Raw genomic sequence first — 19,134 nt, forward strand, 5'->3', positions numbered from 1 at the left:
ACAAAGAAGTGTTGGCAGCCAGTCCCCTGCGTGAACCCCTGACCATTCCTGGGACCTTAGGGAATTTACCTGCCATCTCTGCACCCCAGTTTTCTTTTCTTTTTTTTTTTTTTTTTTTTTTTTTTCGGTGCTGGGAATCGAACCCATGGCCTTATGCTTGCAAGGCAAGCACTTTACCAACTGAGCTATCTCCCCAACCCTGTGCCCCAGTTTTCTAACCCACAAGAGAAGGTGTTTTATTCACTACACAGGGCATGGGGATAGCTTAATGAGATTGTAGAACAAGCTTGGTATCTGATGGTGATTTTTTTCTTTTTAAGTCTTTGTTCCCTTAGGATACTTTTAGCTGAGCCCTGTTTTTCCTGGAGGGGAGACTCCTAAAGTCTTATCAGCTACTGAGTTTTATTATGTCTTAAATGCAGACTTGAAAAATTCCAAGTAGAGGAAATAGGGAGGGTCTGGTCACAGAGTTGGCACTGACCAATTAGATGAGCTGAGTTGCTGAGTCCTCCATCTCTGTAACCTTCTCCACTTAGAAAGCAGGAATAGGAATGAGTAAGCAGGAATGTGCTAGGAGTCACATGGGTTGATAGGGACAGAGGCCTGGGAAAAAGGACTCAGGTCACATCATGTCTCATCAGGGTTCTGCAGCCTTAGTAATTGCAGTCCCCTGGGGGTGACAAAAATGCTCTCTCCTACCTGCGAACCTACAACAAAAAGCTCCCACCAGTTCCTATAGCACCCCATGAAGCTGCCACAGGGACACCCAACTGAATGGCATGGGAGACACAAGGGAGCAAGAAAGCCAGGCCCCTTCTGCCCCCTTCACCCCCAAGAACCAGAGTGTTGAAGTCTGCCACAGATGCCCGTCACTGTCTGAAGCTCCCAAGTAGCTGTGCTGACAGAGTCCTGGAAAAGTATCAAAACCCATCAGGCTGATGAGACTGCATTATTCATGAAGAGAATTTCTGCCCCCATAAGTCCACAAACACAATGAACACAATCTCATCTGAGTCAATCATACAGAACTCGGCGGGGTGGCGGGGCCAGAAATGGACCTCTTGGAAGTTCTGCACCCTTTCAATGGATGAGCATTCTGCAGCACCTCTTCTGCATGGCAGGGAGTGGAGGCTGGGCCTGGGGTTCCCAGCCAAGAATTAAAACTCTGCGAAGAACAGACAAAAGAACAGCCAGAAGTCTCTCCTGCTTGATGACTTGGTGTCTTTGCCTCCTCCTCACTCATCCACAATACTTGCATTTCCCACTCCCCGCTCAAATCTCCCCCAGTCCTCCCATCTTACCCAGAGTGAGAGCCCACAACTTCAGCAGCCATGAGGCTATGCACGATCAGACCCTGTTCTTTCTCTGACCTCACTGTCACTCTCCTTCACTCTGCTATGGTTTCACAGGCCTCCTTGCTACTCTCTCTTCCCAACTCAATGTCTTTGAATATGCTGATCCTTCTGCCAGGAACACCCTCCCTACAACTGTCTACATCCTTCCCTTCCCTTAGTTCTCTGCTCAAATGTCATCCCCTCAAAGAGACTAACCCTGACCACCACCTCTGATGAGCCCTTTCCATCTCTCTCCAGGTTTTACTCCATGGCACTTGTCACCTTTGATATATATTGTTTATCTATGTGTCTCCAGATTGGATTGTACACTCAATGAAAGCATATGAGTAAGTGCTCAAACTTCATCTTCTGGAACAGGGTCTGGAACATTGTAGATGTTCAATAAATACTTATGGAAGGAAAAAATGGAGGGAGAGGGGAAAGAAGGAAGTTTTCTTTTATGATCCAATAGACAATGTCTGCTCTCATTCTTGCTATCAGCTGAGACATCCTGAAGGACAGCTCTAGAAAACTCTCCCTTAATTTTACATCTTCTATAGCCCCCTGCTACCTGTTGAGGTGAGTACAGATACTGCAGCCTGACTTTTACAGTCCTGCACAGACTGGGGTGAATGGATCCTCCTGCCCATCTCCTTCCTCTACATGTACCTGACCCCAACCCATGTTCCCAGGGACCTGCCTGCATTACCCTAGGCAAGTGTTCTAGTACTAAGCAACACCCGATCCCCTTTTTGGTGCTCTTATGGTGCCAAGTACTTCTTTTAATTATCCTCATATTATTCTTAAGAATCTTCCAGGGCCTCTCTTTTCCAATAGAAAGGCAGCTCCAGGAGGGCAGGGGTTGAGCCTGTCTTGTTCACTGCTGTATCTTTAGAAATACCTGAAAATACCTAAATGTCAGACACACAGTCTTAGAGAAGGGAAGGGACTTGGGAAGGGTTCTGAGGGAGCCTCTGGCAGGGCTTTGACTACAGCCTAAGACAGAGTCCTCCAAGAGGCCTTATTAACACTCTCCTGCCTGTGGTTGTCCTCCTTAATTGGACCAACCTGCCATTTCCATACAAACCAGGACTGAGAATAAAACCTCTGGGCCTTTCTGAGGGATTGCAAATATCTTGCACATAACTTTATTGGACAACACTAGAATGTGCAACCAGCTCTGGAGCTAACTCTTAAAACAAAAAGGGACAAGGTGCGTGCACACACACACACACACACACACCCTGAAAATGGGGCAGCAACAGATCCCTTCAGGCTGCCCTTGAGGTCTGTCTGCCTCCTCGTGGGGAAGGCTCCTTATGGTACTCAGTGCTGCCATCACATGCTGCCACACCTAACACACACACACACACACACACACACACACATGCATGCAATCAAGCATACAAACACAGACACAAACACACACCCATGCACACACAAGGGTCAGACTGGCCCACAAGGTCTACAGCCATGCAAGATCCTGGGCTGACAACTCAAAATGCAAACATGGATGCAATGAAGTGCCAGACTGAGTTGTGGTAGGAGGTGTGACAAGAGAAGGGTAACACCACACACACACACACACAAATCATAGCCTTGTTCATTCACATATACTCATGCATCACACAGATAAAGACTCACAAAAACAGTTCACACAGATTCACATACAATGCCTAGAAATACACCTGGACATCCAGACAGATGCACATATGTTCTCATATATGTAGACTCCATACATATATGAGAACACACACACACACCACACATGGACACACACACACAGCCATGTGTATGTGGCAATACACACAGTCCAGGCATAGGAATGCTATCCTTAGGCCCCACTACTATAAATGTTCCTCACCTCTACAAGAACCTGGGAGTTGGTTGACTGAATCCAGAGGCTGGACTAAGCTCCAGACTGACCCAAGGGAAAGTGAAAGGGCAGAGGGGCAGACAAAGTCTGTCTGTCATCCTCCTATGTGGGGAGGTAGGGATGAGGGGACCCTGCCTGCCAAAGGAGCAGTCCACAGACCCTGACCTGGGACTCTCAGGGAGGGACCTCCTGGCTCCTGGAGGTGACTCCAAGGACTGGGAATTGTGGGTACAGGAGGGAGTCTTTACGTCCCTAAATTGAGCCCCTCAACTTTCCTGAAGCCTGGGCTTCCTTTGGCAGCCCGATTTAGCAAGACCCCCTCAAACAGGCCTGCCTGCCTGTCCCTAGGAGCTTTTCTTTCCTTTAAGATCCCCCTTACTGAGACCCACACACCTGTTCCTCCACAAAATAAGGTCCTTCCCTAACTCCTAAAGGTATGTCCCTACCTGGAGAATCCTGACACTGTATCAGCCCCCACATACAGCTTAAAGAGTCCAGAGATGCCCCCACACCTACAGCCCCACAACCCCCAAACTCACTGGCCACACCTCCAGTCCCCTGGACGTAGATGCCCACACAAGTTGAGTTCGCCTCTACTGTGGCAGCCTCTGCCACCAGGGAGCACCCCTCTAGGAGTTGCTGTTCCCAACCAAGGCATCTGTGCCCTCCCTGAGGGTCGCCCAGCACCCACCTCCTTCTTCATGGTATACAGCAGCTTCTACCAGGTCTCCACCCTTGGGGTAAAGGCCAGACGGTACAGGTGAGCGCATGGTGGGGGTGGCCAGGGCTGTCCTCCCCTCATCCCACTTATTCCTGCTTAACCCACAGGGGCCACAGCCATGGCTCCTGCAGTGTCCTCCGGACAGAAAGGGGAAATCCTTGGGAATATCTACCTGGTGATGACACTGTGTGACTGGTGTGCTACCACCTAGGTAAACAAATCACTGTCTGTTTAAGATCTGCATTCTCTGACTAGGGACACATACCTATACCTCAGCTGGTAGAGGGGATTCCCCACTGTCTCCAGAGATGATGTGCTGAGTTCAGAGGGGACTGGAGAATCTGGAGAATGGGAGATGCTTGCTTCATAGCAAAAAAAAAAGAAAAATGATGTTATGGTTTTGATCTGCAATGTCCCCCAGAGCCCATGAGTTGAAAGCATGATCCCCAATGCAGCAAGGTTCAGAGGTGGGGCTATTAGGTAGTGATAAGATTATGAGAACTCTGGCCTCACCAATAGCTTTATAATAATAATATTACCATAGATTGAGGATTTGCTATGCTCTGAGTGCTGTGCTGAGGTCTTTGGGCTTTGATTGCAAGACCCAACTAAATTCACCCTCACCCAGAATCGTTATGTCATATATGAAGAAAACCAAGAAAGGGTTTTTTTCAAGTGTATACAGCAAGCAAGCAACAGTTCAAATTCTGACCTCAGGTCTCAGTGATAAATCTTGGTTAGCTGCACCCCTACCTCAACTGGGGTACTTTAGAAAAGTAGGGAGCATAAGCCTTACTCTAGGAGCCACTTTTCAAAACCCATGATTCCTTTCTGTGCCAAGTATGTAGTCTGGGAAACTGACTTGTGCTGGTCCTTTCTTGACATCCTGGAAATTTTTCTCCAAGATAAAAGACTCAGCCTACAGTCACTGGAAGATGGGCATGGATAGGGTCAGGGACTGAAAGGTCCTGAATTCAGAGCCAGGTGCCTCCCACTAGAGCTGGACGATTCACTATGAGGGCATCATCACCTAAGATCAGCTTGGGAAGAGTTGGAAAAATTTCCCTGGAGACCAAAGCCTTCCTAGGGATCTGAGAATTCCATCACATGATCCAAGCTGTCCTGGAATGTACTCACCAGCATAGTGGAGCAATGGTGCAGTAGCTTAACCTTAAGAGACCTCTTCTTCCTGCAATGTCCCTTCAGCGCCCTCTATCGAGGAAGCCCACATCATGCACAGTGTAAATGGGAAATGGTTTAAGAACCAGGTTATTATGGAGGAGCAAACAATGAAGGAAGGAAATAATTAAGTTTAGAGCCAAAATTCATGAACAAAATAATAACAATAATGATACAAAGGATCAATGAAACAGAGTTGTTTCTTGGAAAATATAAGCAAGATTGATAAGCCCCTAGCGAACATAACAAAGAGAAAAGTAGAAAAAAGCCACATTTATAAAATTAGAGATGAAAAAGGAGAAATCATGATAGGAATCACAGAATTCCAACAGATTATTAAGGACTATTTTGAAAATTTGTACACCAATACATTGGAAAATCTGGAAGAAATGGATACATTTCTAGATAAATATAATCTGCCAAAACTGAATCAAGAGGAAAAAGAAAACCTAAGCGGACCAATAACTTGTAATAGAGGCAGTAATAAAAAGTCTTCCAACAAAGAAAAAACACACGCTGCATGGACTCCCGGCTGAATTCTACCAAAAACCTTTAAAGAAAAACTAATGCCCAAACTCCTTAAATTATTCCATGAAATAGAAAGGAACGAATCACATTCCAAATTTATGAAGCCAGTATTGCACACATACAAAAACCAGATAAGGACACATCAAGGAAAAAAGCTACACACCAACAATCCTGAAGAATTTAAATGCACAAATATGGATTGTATGTTTTTTCTCATATGCATAAGATAGAGAAGAAAAAGAAAAATAGATATGGGGTGGATCTCATGGAAATCAAAGAAAGATCAGTAGAGAGAAGGGTCCAAAAGTTTGGGGTGCTGTGGAGTGATATTGGCCAAATTATATTGTTATATTGCATGTATGTACAAATATATAACAAGAAATCCTACCATTATGTACAACTATAATACATCAGTAAAAATATGGGGAAAAAGATAAGAATTTCCAGGGAATCTCATTTTGATCCTAACCAATACCTGGGAATGGGAGAGCTGTTCAAACTGATAAGCATCAGAATTCACTGATTGAACTGCCGTTATGGGGGTGTCAATCAGTCTACCCTTTAAGATGAAATAATGGCCACAAAGTATTTTCATGATAAAATCTGAGAAGGCACTAAAAGAAACACTAAAACAAGTCTTTACCAAGTGGCAGCCTTCTGGGACAGGCTACATGACTCTCTGTAAATTAAGTGCCCTGGTAGAAATGAGAAGGAATGGAAGTCAAGCTAAATGAGAGATGGAAAACCTCAAGGTGATGACCCAACAAAGAAATTCTCCTTGGCACTGCATCCCCCCATCTCTTTTGGTAGCAATTATGAAGGTTTTATCTTTTTCTCATGAAAATCATAAAATAGGTGGAGAATAAACATCTTAGTATATACTTATGTGACTGAGGAACAAGGGCAGGTATTTAGAAAGTCAGTTTATGTTTACCATTGTAAAAATCACAATTTTTATAGAATTCGTTGCAGTCTGCTTTTGCTTTTAGCATGATGGTTTCCTGTCATGCTTTGCACAGGTTGATCTAGGAGGCTGTTTTTACTTTTCATCAGTGACTTTATGGATTTTGAGATTGGGCTTATGTTTTTCAGGTATTTTGTCCTTTGCTTCACTTACAGCCTTGAAGGAACTGAGGCAACTAGTCATTAAAGATGCAACATCTTTCTGGTGGACACAGTGGTTCATTAAAGAGAAAGAGCACTGTGTTGTAGAAATTCTTCAGCATTCGTGTTTTGTGTCAATGATTTTACTAATGTAACATGCTTGGGATTCTAATTCTCATCAAGATTTCCTACTTCATTTTCCACATTGAAATTTAGCCAGTTTATTCACTACTGTTTTTATACTCTGGTAGTTTCAGTGCTGTTTTATGTTTGCTGATGAGAGAACCCACTTATCTTAAGAGGCAGCATTTTGTGTTATTTCTCAAATCTCCTGTGGTTTTTCTTCCTTCCTTTTGTTTCTCCTGTCTTTGGTGTTTTAAGTAAGCTGTGTTGGAACTCACAGATTCTTCCCTCTGGGTGATCAATTCTGCTTTAAGGCTCTGTATGTTTGGGAGCTCATTCACTGTAATGTTCAGCTGCAGGACTCCTGTATGATTTTGGAAATGTAGTGAAATCCCTTGGTTCACCTTCTCTGGCAGGTTTCTGTATTGCTTCTCTATGTTTTCTCAGAGTTTGTTGAGTTCATTTCAAATGGCTCTTTTGAATCTTGACCTCAGATTTTTTCCTGGCCGCTGCCCTTTCTATGCAGGAGCCCATGTATAAAATGCCTGTTCATAGTATTTTTTAAAATTTTGATTCATTATACACAAATGGGGTACAACTGATGTTTCTCTGGTTGTACACAAAGTAGAGTCACACCATTTGCATAATCATACATGTACATAGTATTTTTTGTACCACCTAACCCTTCCTATATTCTATTGGTCTATTTTTTATTTTATACATTATAGTTACATATAAAATTGTGAGATATGCATAGATGAACATAGTATATTTTGGTCAACTTCATTCCTAGCTCTTCTTCTTTTCTTCCCATTACTCTTCCAACATCTACTTATCTCATTCTATTTTTATGAGATCACATTTTTTTAAAAAAAACTTCCACATATTAAAGAAAACATTTGATCTTTGACTTTCTGAGTCTGGCTTATTTATCTTAGCCTGACCTTCTCCAGTTCAACCAATCTTTCAGCAGATGAAAAAGCTTGGTATTTCTTCATAACTGAGTAAAATCTGTGTGTGTGTGTGTGTGTGTGTGTGTGTGTGTGTGTGTGCACGCGCGCGCACGCGCGCGCGTGCGTGCATACATATACCACATTTTCTTTACCCATTCATGTATTAACATGCACCTAGGCTCCTTCCGTAACTGGGCTATTGTGAATTGTGACTCTGTAAACATTGATGTATATTTATCCCTATAATGTTCTGATTTAAATTCTTTTGGATAAAAACCAAGGAGTGGGATATCTGGGTTTTATGATGACTTCATTTGTGGTCTTTTGAAGAAACTCCATACTCCTTTCCAAAGTGGTTGTTCTAATATGCAATCTCACCAATAATGTATGTGTACCTCTCCCCCACACCCTTGCCAACAATTATCATTATCTTGATGATTTCCATTCTGAGGGGAGATGAAATCTTAGTGTAGTTTTGACTTGCATCTCCCTGATTGCTAAAGTTGTTGAACATTTTTTTCATATATTTGTTGATCATTTGTATTTCTTCTTCTGAGAAATTCTAATTAGATCTTTTTGCCTATTTATTGAGTATCTATATTTTTAATTTATGGTGTTGTTTTGAACTTTTTATGTACTCTGGATATTAACCCCCAATCAGAAGAGTAACTGGCAAATATTTTCTCCCATTCTGTAGCCTCTGTAGCCTGGTTCTTTGCCACTTTTTGGAAGCTCTTTCCTCTTATGCAAGAATCTTAGGAATAAGGAAATTTCCAATGATTTCACAACTGATAAATACTTCAATAGCAGCTTCTCAAAAACCACTCCTGGAGAAGAAGAGACAACAACACAAACACTCTGTGCAAGGTTACAGCTCTTTCCAGTCCATGGGCTTCTTGCCAGATTTCTGCAGCAGCTCATTAGCTTTAGAAAAATGTCCATACCCAAAGAACACAGACAGCAGGGAGAGATGAGCAGTGTGCAGTACCGGGTGCTATATCCTGTCAATGACATTGCCCTTCCTCTGAGCATAAGAGCCCTGGAAGAGCCTGTTCAACTTGTGATTCAGCCAGGACACCACTGCATTGGTGAACTTCTCCCAAACCTCTCCTTATGCGAATGGACTTGATGGGCCAGACAGTGAGCCCAGCCTTTAGCAGAAGGACACCTTATTGGCCCATCATGATAAATCTCTGTGGCTAGGCTGAACAAAACCATCTATGTCTGCAGACAGTTCTTTAACAATGTTTTCCAAATGGGCAGAGGTGAAACAGGTCTTTGGAAGCTAAAGCAGAGTCCATGAGATTGATTAGGTCCATAATAAGGATCTTGCCCCAGAATAACAACCTTCACATCTCTTATATCACATGTTTGAGTCCATATGAAGACTTGGTGTGAAGTGGATAAACAGTGTAATGTTTTCTTTCTTCTGCAATGAATTTCATTAGCTTTATAAAATACGATTTCCCGAACTCTCTGCTGAGGTCCTTTCTTTCAACTTTCTCCAAAACCTACACCCGTCAGGTTGTGGGCCCAGAGCCTGAGCAAGGCCGCAGCCTTGTTTTTCTGGATGCAGACCAACTGCTCTTGGCTCAGCTGCAAGGAGAGCTGTGTGTGGGGCTCCTCCTGCCAGGCCCTGGTGGGGTTGCCCGCTGCATCACCTTTCTTCTTAGCTACAGCTACAATGCCAGTCCCCAGATCCACTGACTCCAGCTTGGGGCTGCAGGCACATAGCTTCCTGGCAGGATACTGGGAGGAAGGAGATCAGGATCTCAGGCCAATGACCCCCGAGGCCAGGAGGGAGCAAACAAGCACAGCCTGGGGACCCAGGACACTTAGGCTGGTTGTGGTGGGTCTGCAATTGGCTTAAAATCTGTTTCATCAGCTATGAGAAGAACTATTCCTGCTTGGTTTCGGAGTCCCTTTGCATAGATTATATTTTTTTATTTATTTCTTTCGATCTTGGATGTCTTTTCCTTTTACTATCTTGCAAATAGTATATGATGGGTTTTGTTTTTTAAGACATTCTGCTAGTCAGAGCATTTATATTCAGAGACATTATGAGATGTGTATTGTTCTGAGACATTTGGTCTGTTTCATAGACAGTTCATTCTTAATTTTTACATACTTAATTGCTCTTCTGGAGAAGAAGATCCATTTCAGAACTCTGGGATTTGTTTTGAGTTCTTTGTATAGTATTTCTTTCAATATTTTCTTTAGTTCTGGTTTCATGGTCACGAATTGTTTTAGTTTGTCCAAATCTTTCCTCTTTAAGTTGATTTATCATGTATTTTGTCACAGTAACAAAAGCTAATAAATCTTTCACCTTGCTTGGGCCTCTGAAAGGTGCAGAATTCTACTTAGTTTTCTCCTATTAAATATCATACTATGTTCAACTTATTTTTTTTCTCTCCCCAAAATGACTTATTCTTTTGTACATAATCTGAATATTGAGCACAGTCTAAGAGATGAAGGAAATTAAACTGAATGTGGTTTTGGTTATCATAAGTTACATGACAAATAATTTTAAAAGATTTTTAACAACCAAACATTACCACATACAGGGGCTCTTTTCAAACAATCTCAGCTTCATTCATTCTATGCACAAGCAATATGCCATATGATGGCTTTACACTGTGGTGTCCTTATATTAACATTTCATTTTCTTTCCTCTGTTATGCTTTTTAATGACAATCCTACCTTTTTATATTACACCAAGACAGTAGACTGTATGGTATCTAATGACATGTGTTCCTACTATCAAAACACTTTATATGAAGTCTTCCAGAAAGTGAATATAAAGTCTTAGCTAGCAAATATTTTACCAATACTAAAGTATGTGTATTCTTATAAGAAAAAAAGTTATTCTAATAAAAAAGAATACAAACACAATAATGCAGACAACCCATGGAACGCTCTTGCAATTAAATTCTTTTGAAGCTATTGAGTTACATTTTATGTAAGTTTCTAATTCCCAGTACCTGCCACTAGCTCTTGTCCACTAATAAATAGGTGAGGATGGTTCTAAGGCCAGATGTAATTCTTCATTTGTGATGGCTGAATCTCAGAGAGCAAGTTAAAATATTTTTCCAGCTTCCCTGAGTCTTTTCTTGGCATCCAACTTCAACTGGACAGATTTCTCTGGTCACTCTTCTGTGCCAAAGATCACCCGGTGTGCAAGGTGATACCTGCTGACTGGAAGGGAAGACAATATGAAGTAATTAAGGAGTGTGCATTTTTCTTTTCAACCATAATCTCTGTTCAAAGAGATTGATTTTGACATCAGAATTAAGTTAGTTATCTGCCTGGCTTGTTCTTAACATATGGTCCTTCATCATGCAAGTGACAGCAGAGGACTGTTTCACCAAGAACTTGACTACTGATTAAACTCTCTTGACCTGGAGAGAATCCTTACTCCCTCTATCAATATATAATGGCAGAAAGGTCATTTCAGATATAACAAGTGGCAAATGAGTATTACTTTACCTGTTAGTTATGACTCTTTTTCAAGAAAAGTAGTGTGCTAACTTTCTTGGGTGGCCATTCTTTTTTTCTTTTTAATTCTCATCAACAATTTTGCTAAGAAATAATTTCCCATTTCTATGTTCTTAATCTTCTCAGTGCTCTGTAATTCATAATTTTCTTCTTCTTTTTAACTTTTCATCTTCATAAGTTTTTAGCATTTCCATAGTATACTGCTTCTCAGTCCATGGAGTTTAAGTTATTGCTTTTTCTTTTGACCACCTTGCAAATTCTTTTAACCATTATCTGAGCTTTGTAACACTCTAAATACACACAAGTACTTTCAGTAGAGAAAAACTGGTACAATTTTATATTTAAAAATAGACAATTATCACTGAGAGTCATTCAATCCCTTCTTTCTTAACATCTACTGTAGCGGTGTTGGTTAAATTGGAAGCATTTTGAAATCCTTCAGATCATCAATGCAGATATATACATATGACATTCACAACTCTGCACTATTTGATGGACTCTTCTCTCTGTCACCCCTCAAGAGCATCCTGAGTTTATGCCATGCTTCACCATTCCAGATCCATGGACCTCTGGTCACCATTCACCTTCAGCCAATGGAAGGCACTGCAGACAAGAAGAGGGCTAATGGATAAAGAGATGAGGGTGCTTATTCCGTAATTTTTCTTGTCTTTCTTGAAGTTTTCCTAAGGTCAATGCTGAGGTGGCAGCAGTTCTTATAAGACAGCCTTAGGATAAAGTCCAGGAATACATCCTTCCCCTGACCCTGACGCCTGGTGATGTAGGATCTGCTGTTGCTGGTCCATCAATGGACTTCTTGTTCATGCCTACACCTCTGTGAGATGTCCCTGCCTCAAAGGTCCTTCAGCAATCATTCTGGGTGTGCCATCTATTCCAAGGTGAGGTGATTTTGACTTAAGTTTTGAATACCATCCTTTCTTTTTCTACAAACCTTGGAAGGACAATGGTATCTGAGAAAAACACTTATCTTTCATTCAGTTGTGAAAATGGCCCATGAAAGACCATTTCTGTTCAGAAAAATAGTTCTTAATAGGTCATTCTGCACTTGTCTAGAGTGTTCAAGTTACATAGAGATAAAGATGTTTTCTTTTGTTCAGTTAGAGCACCAGCATTTATTGAGCATGCTAGAAAGTGAGGTACTGAGCCTTACTATGAGAATGTAAAGGCAAATATTATGTGGGCTTAGCCGTTAGGACACCTTTTCTATACCGGGGCCAGACATTTATGCAGACATCACCCACATCAGAGTGCTCTGGAGTTGGTTGCACCTGAACCTGTAGGCTGGTGTTTCATGGTTCCAAAAAGTGTGGCTGCATGGATTATTACAACACTGAAATACTTCTATACTGGTTGATAAAGAGTCCTGAATGACCTGCTGCTGCTAGCCTACCATGGCCTTTCTTCTGGCTCCATCTATAGTTCCATGTTCTGGCAGTTAAAACCTTCTGGGTCAACTCCAATCCTACAGATGGGCTCCAGTCTTATCAACTGAAGTCTGTGCCATTCTTTGGTTAAAGTTTTTAATATAGTCCATGGAGATCCTGTTTTTATTTAAATTTTTGACATTTTTTTTAATTCATCAGGTTAGGTATTACTTTGGATTTTTGGAACTAATACACTACATATTATTTGACTACTAACTTTTTACACCCCTTAAATTTTCTACTTGATCTTTATTTTCTTTACTCTGGAACTCACTCATCTGTATGCACTCTAGCACTCAGTTTTCAAATGGGTTAGTGCCAATTGTTTTCATCAAAAATATTACATGAGAATGGTGTTAGTTTGTGCTGGACACAGTGACAGACTCATGTGGGACCTTGCCTTTCAGGGACATAGGCAAAGAGTTTCTGTGAGAGAAGGAAAGAGTCCACCTCTGGTTAGACATTTCTGCAGCAAGTTGTGTGTATTAGCTTGTGTTGCCATAACACAGTGCCATGACAGAGTCACTTGAACAACAAAAAAATATTTATTAACAGTTCTGGAATGATGAGACTGAGCTCCAAATGTTATTAGGTTTTGTTTCTCCTGAGAATTCTCTCCTTGGATTACCGGTAGCTGTATTCTCTATGTCCCCATATGATCTACTTCAGTATGTGTGTGTCTGAGTCCTCTTATTTATGCGCATATATGTTTTATTATCATTATAATTTATTGTACAAATTAATGAGTTTCATTGAACCATTTACATAGGTGCATTGATTATGTCCCCTCTCCTCTTGACCCTCTCTCACCCTCTCCTCTGTCCCCCCTGTACTGTTCCTGGTCAGTAATGGTCCCTAATCTACTTTCAGGATATATTTCTCCCGTTCCTAGGTTTTGCATATGAGGAAAAACAGGCTACACTTGCCTTATCTATGTCTGACTTATTTCACTTAACTCCATGTACTTAAGTTACATCAATTTTTCTATGAATGACAGAATTGTGTTATTCTTTATGGCTGAATAACACTCCTTTGTGTATATATATATATATATATATATATATATATATATACTTTTAAATTCGTGTATATGTTTACAGACACCTAGACTGATTCCATATCTTTCCCCATTGTGAATAGAGAAACAATAAACATGGGCATTCAGGTATCATTTTGTATGCTGAATTTATTTACTTTGGATCAATACTCAGCAGTGGTATACCTGGATCATATGGCTCTAGTTTTAGTTTTGAGACACCTCCATACTGTTTTCTGTAGAGGTTGTACTCATTTATATTCTCATCATCAGTGTATAAGAGCTCCTTTCACTCTACATCCTCACCAATATTTATTACTTTTTAAATTTATTTTTATAATAGTCATTCCAACTGGGGTAAAATGAAATCTCACTGTAGTTCTGATTTGTATTTTCCTGATAGTTACAAATGTTGTGCATTTTTTCATTTATTTACTGACCATTCGTATTTCTTCTTTTGAGAAACATATACAGGTCATTTTCCATTTCGGTTGCAATACATATTTTTTTGGTTGTTCAGGTTTTGAGTTTTTAAAAATACATTCTGGATATTATTCTTCTGCCAAATGAATAGCTGAAAAAGATTTTCTCATTCTCTAAGTTGTCTTTGCACTCTGTTTATTATACTCTTAGCTGTGCAGAGGTTTCTTAATTTGATCCATTCCTCATTGTCAGTGAGCTGGTGGTAGTAGTGCCTCCCTTGCCCTAAGAAGTTTAGGTCCCTGTGGACTTGGGGTCCATGGTGAAGAAGGGCATCTCCCACGCAAAGGGGCTAAAGGTGGGGTCTCTATCAATCATTCCCTCTGAGCACAGGCTGTGGGTACCCCTCTATAGAACTTGCCAATGACATTGTCTGTTTATAACCAAATAACACAGAGTGGCTTTGTGGCTTAAAAAAAGATCCTTCCAAGAACCTACAATGAAGCAGAACCAAAGAGCAAGGAGTACATGGTGGCCCTAATAGAGTCGTGCTCCTCGCAGGAGGACTTCATCTGCCAATTGACTAGTAAAACCAATGGCAAACTAAGCACACCTGCAAGAAATGAGGCATTGCTGAGAGGACCTGCCAGTGTCAAGGAGCCCTGCCCTGAAAGTCACGGAAAATCCATTTGGAATAAAGGTTTTTATTTGTAACAAATACTGAGTAATCCCTTCTGTGTAACATGCTGTGGTTTAGATAATTTGCACTGTCAACCCTCTGTATCCGCAGTTTTCTCATTTACGTATTCGGCTAACGTTAAATCAAGAATATTGAGCTCGGCGCCCGCCTCGTCCCGCTCCGGCGGGGATCAGCATTTGAAACGCATGGCGGGGCCAGAGCCGGGCGGGGTGGCCTCTGTCCTGTGGGTCCCTCAGGCAGCTGAGCGGAGCGCGCAGGCGGTGGGTCGCTTCACCGTGTCACCAGGCAGCCCTGTGAAGAGTGAGAACATGAAGCGCTATGGGAAGCCGCTCTGGGACCAGGACGCGCAGTGCTACCTGGAGTTGCTGCGCTACCGCCTGGGCAGCCGGCTGCTGGAGCAGGCGCACGTGCTGTGGCGCAGGGACGCCTAGGGCCAGGACTGCGCCTCAGAGGACTCGGCCTTGTCAGCAGCGTCGGGTCCCGCGCCTAAGTGCGCACTCACGGATCCCGCAAAGGCCTTGGCGCGGGAGGAACCCGAGTGGCCTGCGGGGGAGCTGGGCGCAGCGCAGCCAGCCCTGCCAGTGAAAGCTGGAGAAGAAAAAACCCAAACCACAAAACCAGAGTGAAAGAGACAGATAGGTTACCCGCCTGCGTCAGACCGGACAGCAACCAAGTATCTTGTTTGCTACAGGAAGTAGGAAAGCAGTCAGAAGCCCCCAAAGATTATCCAGTAAAATAAAAGAAAACAAGCACCCATTTGCTCTTTAGGACTGAAGAGAAAGACAGATGGCCACTGGGAGCCAGAAGACTGTGCGTCAGTGTCGGTGCATGAGATTCATGAATCAGCGTTAGGAACCAAGAGCAGGAGGCAGGAAGAGAATCCGAAGCTCGCTACTCACAGCCAGTGTGTACACTCCACGGAGGTGAAGAAGAACAGGATGGCGAGGGTCCCCTCTGCAGAGAGCCCCTGAGTGATGGAGAATACGTGCTGCTACTCAGCAAGGGTGTAGACACGGCTGGTCCTGAAGACCTCACCGGGGGCCAGACTGACTGTAACCTGACTTGGGCAGAGACCTTGATCATGCACTGCCAGAGACTGTCATGTTGATGAATCTTGTGACCTACCTCAGCAGGGCAGAAGGTTGAAGCCATAGACACCTGGTTACTCATGAAGACAAGCCCCCAGACCCCTGGTATTCCAGTAAGAGTTGTGTCTCAGTGTCTCATCTTTCAGGTACTGGCACCAGATTCCTTTAAATGGCTATGAAACTTCCATTCCTGTCTGGGTGGTGCAGGTGGGACATGCCACTCGCCCTAAAGGTCTCTGACTCCATATTTGTGAGGTTCCAGTCCTGCAGATATTTGCATTTACTGACACATGTGGTTTCCTTTGTAAGAGTACCAAGCAAACAGCACTCACCACGACCTTGAGTTCATGTCTCCTCACGACCTGGGGTCTAGGTATGGTGAAGCAGGGCGGTGGTGGCTACTGACAGGTAAAGAGGTGCTTGTGTTTCAGCTCACACCACCTTCATGTGGGTTGTGGTGTTCAAGGATTGGGCTGATGAGGCCCTGCTTTTCTGGATGGTCTTCTAGGCACTCACTTGGTAGTTTAATAGTTACACACATGCCAGAAGACTCAGTGCCAGTCACTGTGTGTTTAGGTGGTAATGAAGCTTCTGTCAGTGTCACCTCTTTTTAATTACAGCATTTCTCTTTAGAACACATAACATACAGCCAGCCACGGTTACAGGCTATGGACTATCGCCTCTTCTGCAATAGCTGGCAGAACATGTAGAACTGAAATCACATGGAATGAACCTGAAATCACATGGAACGAACTGAGATTGAACTGAGACACCATTAGAGGTGATGCCCACCCCAACTTCTCAGCTCTTTCTTCCACAGAACTTGAAGGCTTAATGGTATGTGATATCCATGCTTCAGGTTGAACTGTCCATGTTTGGTTCCTGACCAGCCAATCTTACCTCTACCTTACAGGAACTGGGAGTTGTAAGCAGGCACAGTTGAATCTCAGCAGTGATGCATCCTTTTTGTTCACTTGCCTGTATGGTGGTAAGAGGTCTCACACTCATTTCTCAGGTGGTAGGCTCTCCATCTGGGAGGCCTGTCCAAAGGACAAGGGCAGGTGCTCTAGAGGGATGAGCAGGTACTTGGCCACCAGCTTAGCAGCTGTAGGCATGAATGGAAAGCTGATATTTAAGACGCCAGCACAGGAAGACTTTGGGGACCACCAAGTTAAACCTTTCCAGTAACCATCTGTCAAAGACAAGGCAGGCTAAAGAGTCTGCCACTGTCATGGCACCTAGGGAACATGGGTGTTACCCAGACAAATGACAGCAGTGTCACGGCCCCAGCACTTTAGAGCTCCACACACATCATGCTGTCCTTTGCCTGTTTGGGTTTCCTTTTCTTTCTTCCTTTTTTGTTTGTTCTTCATCCTCTTTTTCCAGTTTCCATTAGATCTTGCCCCCAAATATGAGTTTTCAAAGCTTGCTTCTTTCTTCTTTCCATCTCTGTTGCTACTTTTTGTGGTGTTAACACAACATGGCTACATCTGAGTGCTCCTCTACCATAATTCCATCTATTAAGTGGTGGTTTGGTGAATTGAGTCTGTTCATTTTGAAAAAGATAAGCAAGTAGTAAAAAGGTGTAAGCCTTGAGGCCAGAAGCTAGGAACTCCCAAGTCCATCACCTGTTCCCAATAGCCTGCTGGACACTGGACATGTGTGAGCCTGTGTGATTCTACCTGGTCCCTTGTCTTCTTGCAGGGCCTAATGACACCAATGACAGAATCAGCAACACCTTGAAAATGTTTTCCTCAAACACATGATCCTGAAACATATGAAGATGAATTCAATATCCAGTTACCATGTATTAAAGAGAACAGTCTAGTGTATGGCACTGAATCTGGAGGTGGGCACAACTGTGCTTTGTACTCAAACCATTTCTAGAACCTTGCAGAGATGCTGAAGCTCATGAATCCCAGTTTCTCTCAATATTTAGAAGTTCAAAACTATTGAAGTATGCTTTAGAAAGTAAACTGTGTGAAAATGCTCAAAAAAAAAAAAAAAAGAAAAAAAGAAAAAAGCATCTTATCAAACCTCCCTTACTTACTTGCATTGCTTTTTTCCTGAGTGGTATCTACATCTGTGTTAGAGCTGACAGACTGATTTTTGCTGCTGTCACCTAACTTTTTAAGTCTATTTAAGCATTTATCTGTTTCTCTGAGTCCATATTTGCTATTGATAACAGGAGCAGGTGCAGGCAGTACCACTCTGGATTTGAAAGCACCAGTTCCCTGTCTTTCACAAGTGTAACACTCACAGAATGTATTGTTTTCTCCAAAAACCCCATCTCCACAGTAACAAGAAATTTTTACCCAGGTTCAATATCTCTTAGAGCCTTCACACATGTTGTATCTTGGTCAATTGACACAAACTTACATTTAGGTCTGCAATCATGGTTTATGAATGCAGCAGGACCCAGCCAGAGCTGAGCACAGTTTTTCCTCATGGAATACATGACACTGAAGTTGTTTTCTCCTTGTCTAAGTAGCATGTTCTCCTCAATTTCTGAAAGTTCGGTAATACAACCCACCAGTAATTCTATTTGTCATTTTGTTTCCACTCTTTTGTTGCAACTATCTTGGCTCCATTCTGTTCTGATGAGCATCTATTACAAGGCAGTATTTCAAATCCACTGTCAATTGCAAGCATTCACAAGTAAATAAATACATGTTCCTTGAATAATTTCTCCTGCATTTTACTCTTCTTGAGAAAATAATGCCGTGCCCATTCTCCTGAAGTCAAACATTTAAAGACTTTCTCCAAGTGTTCATCTTTCTTAAAATGTTCAATTACTTCCTGTAACTGGCCGAAATCTCACAGGGTTGTTGTGAGGAAAACTATCAGATTTTGAAAACTGCCTTGAGCTCCCCGAAGGAAAGGCAGTAGTATTTATTTTGTGTGTTTGAAAACCTAAATAGGGATCAAGAACCAAACTGGTTGCTAGGTAGTCATTTTCACAGAGTTTCTTGGTGGACATTCCAGAAGATGGTACATAATGACTGTCGTTCGAATCCTGAATTACCATTATATCTACTTGATCTCCTCTCAACTGCGTTTTTGGCAGTCTTCAAGGTGTCCTTGCCTGTATGCTGTTATTTTGATTCATGCTGCTGATGGTCATTAAACAACTTG

General features: G+C 42.3%; 1 long non-coding RNA gene and 3 pseudogenes across 4 annotated transcripts in view; 2 read left to right on the forward strand and 2 right to left on the reverse strand.

The window, feature by feature from the left end:
* Window positions 1-19,134, forward strand: part of LOC306642744 — an 838,964-nt gene that overhangs the window by 435,216 nt on the left and 384,614 nt on the right. The window lies entirely within an intron of this gene.
* Window positions 8,687-12,135, reverse strand: LOC306642621 (uracil-DNA glycosylase-like; annotated as a pseudogene). The gene is made up of 2 exons: window positions 12,076-12,135; window positions 8,687-9,567 (listed from the first exon to the last, which is right to left on the reverse strand). The product of its transcript is annotated as a uracil-DNA glycosylase-like (transcript).
* Window positions 15,097-15,882, forward strand: LOC306642622 (centriole, cilia and spindle-associated protein-like; annotated as a pseudogene). The gene has a single exon. The product of its transcript is annotated as a centriole, cilia and spindle-associated protein-like (transcript).
* On the reverse strand, window positions 18,042-18,811 carry LOC306642488 (histone-lysine N-methyltransferase KMT5B-like; annotated as a pseudogene). Its single transcript has one exon. The product of its transcript is annotated as a histone-lysine N-methyltransferase KMT5B-like (transcript).

This window comes from Sciurus vulgaris (assembly GCF_902686455.1).
Source record: "Sciurus vulgaris genome assembly, chromosome: 13".
NCBI lineage: Eukaryota > Metazoa > Chordata > Mammalia > Rodentia > Sciuridae > Sciurus > Sciurus vulgaris.